Raw genomic sequence first — 8,379 nt, 5'->3', positions numbered from 1 at the left:
CCAACAAAAACAACCAAATTGAACACGATTATGTAAATATCTTAAAGGTCCCATATTGTCCAATCCGAAATGTCATGGTCTGCGTTCTCGGAAACTACCTTAACGCTACGTCGTTCTTAAGTTGTACCTTAAGCTGTACCTTATCGCTAATTCGTGTTTTCCGAAACGTTCTTAGTTACGTATCACTTCTGTAAGTCGTTCGTTCGGAAGGTTGGTCTGGAGCACTCTTAGCTATACCTTATCCCACATGACTCCACTAGGGGCTTCATAAAAGCTTACATTGCAGTCTATATAACTAAATATTTGTTAAAAAAAACACTCCGTGTTTTATTAGGCAAATATTTTTATATTTAAAGAATAAACCATTCACATAATTAGACATCATTACATTGATGGTTGTTAGATTTTTAATTATGTTTTCCAAAGGGACATCAACTGCGAACTATTAAATGCTACAGGATTAAGAAACTATTTAAAATATATATTTTGGGTGATGGAGTTGGTGATACTGGCAGCTATACAGCGAATCCTACTATTTCATTTGTGCATTTCATATCCGTTAAATCTTAGTCTACCGGCAAGTATTTTATCTGCATAAATAAATCGGGTAAAATAAAAAATAAAAAACTAATTAGGATTGTTCATGTTATTTTTAATGTTTTATAACTTTGAGGCAACTGCATGCCATATTCTTTATAAACATTCAAAACAAAATGCGCACTTGCTTATAATCTCCTAAGGTCAACACAATTTCCACATTAAAACTAATCAAAGCTAAAATCTAAAGTAATCATAATATATATATACAGACAGGCTCCAGAAATGCGTCCATTAAGCTTTATCCGCATTGTAACGAGGCTGCTTGCGCATCCACTGTCCAAGCACAATAAACGCGTGAAATAATGAACAACAACAGTTTGTTTTTATATATTTTAAGTGTAATGCACAACCAATTACTTGCACGACCCACTTTATTCCCCTGGGCAACGAACTTATTGGGAACCCCTAATATAATTTATCCTTTCAAGTGAGGGCATAGCGGATGAATTAAAGCAGTTTAAACATGATACGTTTGGAAATAAAGTTGCGGGTTTTGCACGGGTTTGATATAAATTATAGAAGGTTGAATTTAGTTGTTTTTCAATTTGAAATATTTTTAACAGATATTCCTAATAAATTTAACTTGAATATTTCTAAAATGTTTCTTTAATAAAGAACATCGCTATCTCATAACGCAGCGAAACCTATTACATAAAGTGAATAATTGATTGTCGAGCAATCGATATCAACCTATTCAGCACCTCCACCATGGACAGCACCCGCTAAGGTCGAACTTAAGAAGGTTTTCCTTAAGCAACATCCTAAGGTATAGTTCGGAGAACACACGTAGGAAAGGTATACCTGTAGTTAAGGTGTACCTTTTGAGTCTTCGTAGCGCGCTAAGAGAGAACGCTATCGGAGAACGCACCCATGGCTTTTTACATGATAACTGAGTTTTGAGTTATTTCACAGTCAAATTCACACACCCTGCTTCAAGTAGTTGTGATTTTTCACAAGCCGTTGTGACTTCCGTAAAAACATGTCACCGTCTACCCCCTTTTTGCCGAACAAACACCCAAAGATAATCGCACCATGTCGACAAAACGCTGTTTAATCGATGGATGTCAGGAAACTAAATCATTGCACAGGCTTTTGAAAAACAATAATATACGAAACAAATGGTTAATGTTCATCTATTCGGAAAATTTCACAACAATTAGTTTGACTTTAGCCGTCTGTTCTTCACAAGTGACTGCTTCAGTGTGGCACAAAGCCGATTTCCCCAACAATCTACTCATCAAAGATGTTCCAGTCCCTTCTTTGTTGGGTCCGACCTCAAATCCACAACCCGCAAGTAAACATTTCACACATTTTAAGTAGGGCAACCGGTTCTAGAGGAGGTGATGGCGATTTACTACTAATCAATGAACCGGCTATACTGAAGAAATGCATGTGACAATCTCATGTGATTTATTGTGCAGCCCTTATTTTAAGTTAGGGTAGAGCAGGGGCAAAAGTAGGGTGGCCATTCGTGCCAGTTCCGCCGGACACGTCCCGAACATGTTTTCGGGTTCGTTCTACGGAAGTCGCGTTGGTCGACCGCATACGTCATCAAGGTTTAATATTTCGGGTTTAATTTCAGACAAGCAACCGTTACATTTCAAGGTAAGAATGAAACTACAATGATTTTATGTCTTAAAAGAAGAAATTTTCTAATGTATTTTAACTGAAATGTGAGAACCTCGATGATGTATGCGGTCGACCAACGCGACTTTCGGAGAACGAACCCGAAAACATGTTCGGGACGTGTCCGGCGGAACTGGCACAAATGGCCACCCTAAGCAAAAGTAAATTTTTTCAGGAAAACGTAATTTAAAAGATAATGTCTAAGACAGAGATATATTTTTGCTGTGGTCAATAACTCACAAGTGTGGTCTATCAATACCAGTTGGAATTGTAAACAAATGTAAAACGACTTCAGTATACATCTCCCTGAAACTATCAATTAAATGGACAACATCTGGTATTCTTATTTTGGGTAATTAATGAATGTGAAAAAACAAGCAGTTCGCGGTCCATTATGATAATGAATGACGATCGTTGCGGGCGTCGGTGCGACCAGAAGAAATGCTTCCCTACTTCTGTTCTCCGCTGCCATTTTGTGGAATAGGCCTATGGAGCGCTGCGTTGTGCCTCTAAAGTCAGTTCACTAAGAAGTGTTGTGATTGATGGATTAAAAGCTCACTGCCATTGGCTAATCAGAATGTAGTCCAAAAAAGATACTTTCGAATCAAAAATAACAACACACAAATTCAAAGCAATCCACAATGGTGGTGATTTGAAAATGCAGATTCAATGAATCATAAATAAATGTAATGCAAATTAAATGAAAAACGTTGATATATACATATTTGTGAAAACATTTTGAATTTATTTAGGTGAGATGTTTGTGTTAGCATTTGGGGAAATATTTTTTTTTAATGATATAAGTTCATAAATAGGGCTGGGTATTGATTCAGATGTTCCAGATCGATTCGATTTTGATTTACAAGCTATCAAATCGATTCAGTTTCAATTCTCGGTTCGATTTACGATTTCGGTTCTCGGAACGGTTTTTATACTCGATTCTCGATTCAACTTAATGAATATAGATTTAATAAAAATACTATATTTTATAAAAAGAACAGTGAACATAAGTTTACAAGTGGGTAATTAATCAAAAGAAATTAAGAGCCACAAACCTGTATATTAAACTCTTTTATTTTAGGTACACATAAATAAATGTAATGCAAATTAAATGAAAAACGTCGATATATACATATTTGTGAAAACATTTTGAATTTATTTAGGTGAGATGTTTGTGTGAGCATTTGGGGAAATATTTTTTTTATGATATAAGTTCATGAATAGGGCTGGGATTTGATTCAGATGTTCCAGATCGATTTGATTTTGATTTACAAGCTATCAAAGCGATTCAGTTTCAATTCTCTGTTCGATTTACGATTCCGATTCTCGTAACGTTTTTTTATACTCGATTCTCGATTTAACTTAATGAATATAGATTTAATAAAAATACTATATTTATAAAAAAGAACAGTGAACATAAGTTTACAAGTGGGTAATTAATAAAAAGAAATTAATAACCACAAACCTGTATATTAAACTCTTTTATTTTAGGTACAATTGGGTACATTAAAACAGAACCCATCTCTAATTTTCAAATGCATACAATTATGTTAAATACAATAGAATTTTGCTGCAAGATGAAAAATGTATGCTGAAAAAAGTCAGAACAGTCAATCAAACAAGATCAGGTTATTTCATAAAAAAAAAATCGAATCGTGGTCTTTGAGAATCGATTTTGAATTGACAACGTAAAAATAAAACGATTAATCGGAAAATCAATTTTTTTGACGAGCCCTATTCATGAACTGCATTTTAAATTAAAAAAAATCTGATTTTGTAAATGTGAATTGTGCTGTGCTGTGCATTTATAAATTATGTTTTGTATATGTATTCTTTTCTAGATTATTTTGGTTCCATACAAAACAGCACAAATGGAACGCTGAACTTTGGACTTTTTTCTCGAAGTTAGGTTTTTCTTTATAATTAACAAAAATCAGTACGCTTTCTTTTTATAGCACTAATGATACAAAAAGTGACGTTTTGCCAAGAATTGAATTGATGGACATTTGTTTTATTTTTTGAGTTGCAATGTGACATCCAACAGGTTTTCCCAGATCGCATAACACATGTAATCAAACAGGTGAACAGCTTCAAAAAGGAAGGGCCACTCTTCAAATACTGAGTTTATAGCGCTTTCTTTATTGATTCTGAAGGCACTTTGCAAAACTTTGCTGAAGTGATGATTTATGGTCTACGCCAGACATATATTCTTTACAGTTTCATCAGCTTCAGTACACTCGCCGGTTTGTTGAAAAAGAAAGCGGATACAAAGGTGACTTTATTTATTTGCAATCCAAGATGGTCTTAATCACAACGGTTATATCTCTTGTAGAGCATTTAATTATGTACAGTAATATTTAAAGAATTCTCACATACAGTCGTGTACATTAAGCAGCATGTCTAAGTTTCAGAACACTACATTTGTTTTGTTAAATAAGTAAAAACTTTGACATATGACAACTTAAAAGTTAACTAAACCATTCTCTCTCTAAATAAAATTAGATGATGCTCACTGTGCTTTTTTATATGATACTGCAGATTTATTTATAAGCTGAAACTCTCTCTCTCCAATGCTATGGTGTTTCTCAGCTGTACTAACACAGTAAAAGTCTTTCCTACAAAACCAGTGTGAACTATTAGGTACCTCACGAGAACACACTTTCACACTGTTGGTACAGGAAAGGTTTCTCCCCAGTGAACTTTGGTATGCCTCACAAGGTGCGTACTAATAGAGAAACTCCTTCCACACTGTTGGCACGTGAACGGTTTCTCTCCAGTGTGAATTCTCATGTGTCTCCTGTGATTACTTCTGTTTGTAAAACTCTTTCCACACTGTTGGCATGTGAAAGGTTTCTCTCCAGTGTGAATTCTTTTGTGGGCCTTAAGGGTACCTTCATCTGTAAAACCCTTTTCACAAACAGGGCATTGAAATGGTTTTTCTCCCGTGTGAATTCTCATGTGCACCTTAAGGGTTCTTTTACAAATAAAATCCTTTCCACACTGGCTGCATGTGGAGAGTTTATCTCCAGTGTGCACTCTCATGTGCATCTGAAGGTACATCATATTCGCAAAACTCTTTCCACACTGTTGGCACGTCAAATTTTCCTCTCCAGTGTGAATTTTCATGTGTCTCTTAAGATTAGCTTTATTTGTATAACTCTTTCCACACTGTCGACATGTGAAAGTCGTCGTCTTATTGCGGGTCCTCATGTGATCAGGAAGCTGTCCAACTTTTTGGAAACTCGTTCCACTCTCCGAAGAATTGAAAGACATCCTGGCTTCACGCTGTACTTTCACATGTTGATGCTTCTCATCAACTTCCAATGTATCTAAATGAACACAGTCATTTATTAAACAGCTCAATTCAGGGATGACTGAACAAGTGAATAATAATTGAAAAAGCAATATGTATCTCTGTTCTGTGTAAAATGTAAATTTTGCCATTCTTATATCAATTCCTGGTCCTATATACTTTCAGGTAGACAAATGGACTTTCTAAACCAAGGTCATGGTTTAACTTCAGGAAACACATAACTTAATACACAGTAGTCGCTTTGAATGAAAGTGTTGTTTACCATGCATATAAATGCAATCCCACTGAATGAATCTATTGCACATTACAGCTAAACAAGGTTATTTTTATTAACATTTATTACTGTTCATTTTTTAAATTTGATCACAATCGGTTAATCTATTGAATTGAAAAGATTTATAAGTTCTCAGCCGTCAATAATGAAGATTGAAAAACAGAAACCAACCTCTTTGTTCCTCTGCACTTTCAGTTTTCATCGGGCATGATTCTGAATCTCTCATGTTCTCAAGTTTCTCTCCCATCAACTCCAGCAACAGTCTGTCATGAAGATTTCAGCTTGATTCTTTCTCCTGCTGGTTTGTCTCCAGAATTTATTGGTGATTGGCTGTGGGAGGAGCTTCAGTGAAGGCGTGAATCACTTTCGCTGTGCGGGCATGAATTGGAGATGTTAGGGAGGTAAACATTCAGGTAAACATTGTCATTAAAACATTCATACTATCACCAGTTTGAGACCATTTGCTGTTACACACAACAGTATTTGTTTTTTATGAGTGATAAACATTTACCGACCTGCTTTTATATATTTTCGTTTGGGGGTGGTACTTTAAACTTTAACACTATTGTTATGCTGAGATTGACTGTGTGTTATTTATGTTTAGATGAGTCTCAACTATTGTCACACATTTTATGAGTTATAACAACTCACCTGTAGTTATAACAACTCATCTCTAGTCAAGATCATAAAAGTAAGTTGAAATTACTTGTAAATCTGAGTTGATTCAACAAAAAATTTTAAGGCAGCAAAGTATTTTTTACAGTGTAGATGTCGACCGATATGTTTTTTTTTTTTTGCTAATGCTGATATTTAGAAATCAGGGCAGCCAATGGCTGATATATGATGCCGATTTTCTTGGCCAATATGTTTGGCCGATTTTCTGTTTGTATAGACCAATTTCGTGTTTGCAAACAGAGAGGAAGTTTTTTGTGGGCGGAGCCAAACTGGTTGCAGAAAGTGACTGCTCCGCAGTAGGGTTGTGAAGTGTTTTAGCATTAAACCGTGATTTTTATGGATCCGGTGTTCTGTCGAAGTCTGATTCCCCTATGTTTCCCTTTAGTCCAATGTTTCTTATAGCGTTTTAATCACGTTACGTTTATTTTTTAATAAAAAAAAGTTTCAATGGCTTGGCTACTGATATGCATGTATGTAAAATATATGTATTGTTCTTTTTTGCTAAATCAATTATTTTTACAGTCTGAATCGCTAAAGTACATATAAAAGCAATACTATCATGTATTATATATAATAGCGTTTATTAAATATTTCATAATTTTCCTGTTTTCTATTATTTCTTCCTTATATTTATCTTACGTGTTTGTTCTAAAACTATTATAAAAGTATTATGTTTAAACATACATTAAAAAGGCCTGTTTATATATTAATAACACTTTACATCATATGTGTGTGTGTGCTATATTTATATATTTATTAAGTATGTAAACATAATAAATTTAGAACAAACAGGAAGAAGACATAAGCTAAGATATAAGGGAAAAAAAAGAAATAATAGAAAACGAAAAAATTATGAAATATTAAAAAAAATTCTATTATTGCTTTTTCAGTATAAAAAAACATTTATTCTGAATAAATTATAATTGTAACGTGATAAAAACGCTATAAGAAACACATGGAGGGAACAGACTTCGACAGAACACCGGACATCTTCTCTACTTATTTTCTATTCTAATTATTAAAAGATTTCCAGATGATTTCCTCGCTCCATTCTGTCCGTTTAAGGGCTTATTGTAATCATAAACACCTACGTTTATCTTCAAATGGTGTCTTCGACGATGGTATTCTATAAAAATGAAAGCCATCTTTTTTGGCATTCTTATTCTGACACTTAACAGCACAACCGGACATTTTCTAGTGAGTTATCTTGCTCTTTTCACTCGTGTCTAATTCATTTCCACTGTTTTTCTGCAACCGCATTGCGCGCGCAGCTTGCAGTGATGTAACTGTGACGTCTACTCTAAACTGGTCTATATAATAATCAAAATGTCCACATCATTTACAATTTTTTTAAATGTAAAATTGTCACTATTCAAGCTAAAGTATTTAAAAAAAGGTCTTTCTGAAGAGCTTTTCAACCACCTCCACATGCATTTTTCAGATATCAGACACACGCTATCTGCTAGTGATGAGATATTTGTCAACAACAACAAAAATATGCCACCGTGGTAATACCACAAATATGACAAAGCATCTAAAAACAAAATGCCTTACAGAGCACGACGAAGGGCAGCCTCACAGTCATCCCTGGTTTGATTTTCAGTTCATTCCAGTCTACTGACTTTTATCAGGGTTTTCTTTTATTTTCAAAAGCAGTAGAGTTTATCAGTCAAAGAAAAAATAGGCTCAAGAGGAAAATGTTAATGTCAGCATTCACGTGTTTATCACCAAAACGTATAAAGCAGGGGTGTCAAACTCAATTTCATCCCGGGCCACATCAGCATTACGGTTAATCTCAAAGGGCCGGTTGTATTTGAATGACTATATGAATGTATCAACTCTTTTATTACTGTACATTGCATAGTTTTCTCTGCATTTGCTTACTATTGGT

The 8,379-nt window shown here is 34.6% G+C and overlaps 1 long non-coding RNA gene across 1 annotated transcript; it reads right to left on the bottom strand.

Moving 5' to 3' along the window:
- Nucleotides 1–4,494: 4,494 nt before the first annotated feature.
- LOC141280835 (uncharacterized) lies at nucleotides 4,495–8,179 on the bottom strand. The gene is made up of 3 exons (XR_012335116.1): nucleotides 8,043–8,179; nucleotides 5,985–6,182; nucleotides 4,495–5,555 (listed from the first exon to the last, which is right to left on the bottom strand). It is a non-coding gene; the product is annotated as an uncharacterized lncRNA (long non-coding RNA).
- Nucleotides 8,180–8,379: the final 200 nt, after the last annotated feature.

This window comes from Paramisgurnus dabryanus, chromosome 15 (genome assembly GCF_030506205.2).
Source record: "Paramisgurnus dabryanus chromosome 15, PD_genome_1.1, whole genome shotgun sequence".
NCBI classification, from domain to species: Eukaryota; Metazoa; Chordata; class Actinopteri; order Cypriniformes; family Cobitidae; genus Paramisgurnus; species Paramisgurnus dabryanus.
Note: the sequence above shows the minus strand (reverse complement) of the source record. Positions and strands in the feature narration are given on the sequence as shown.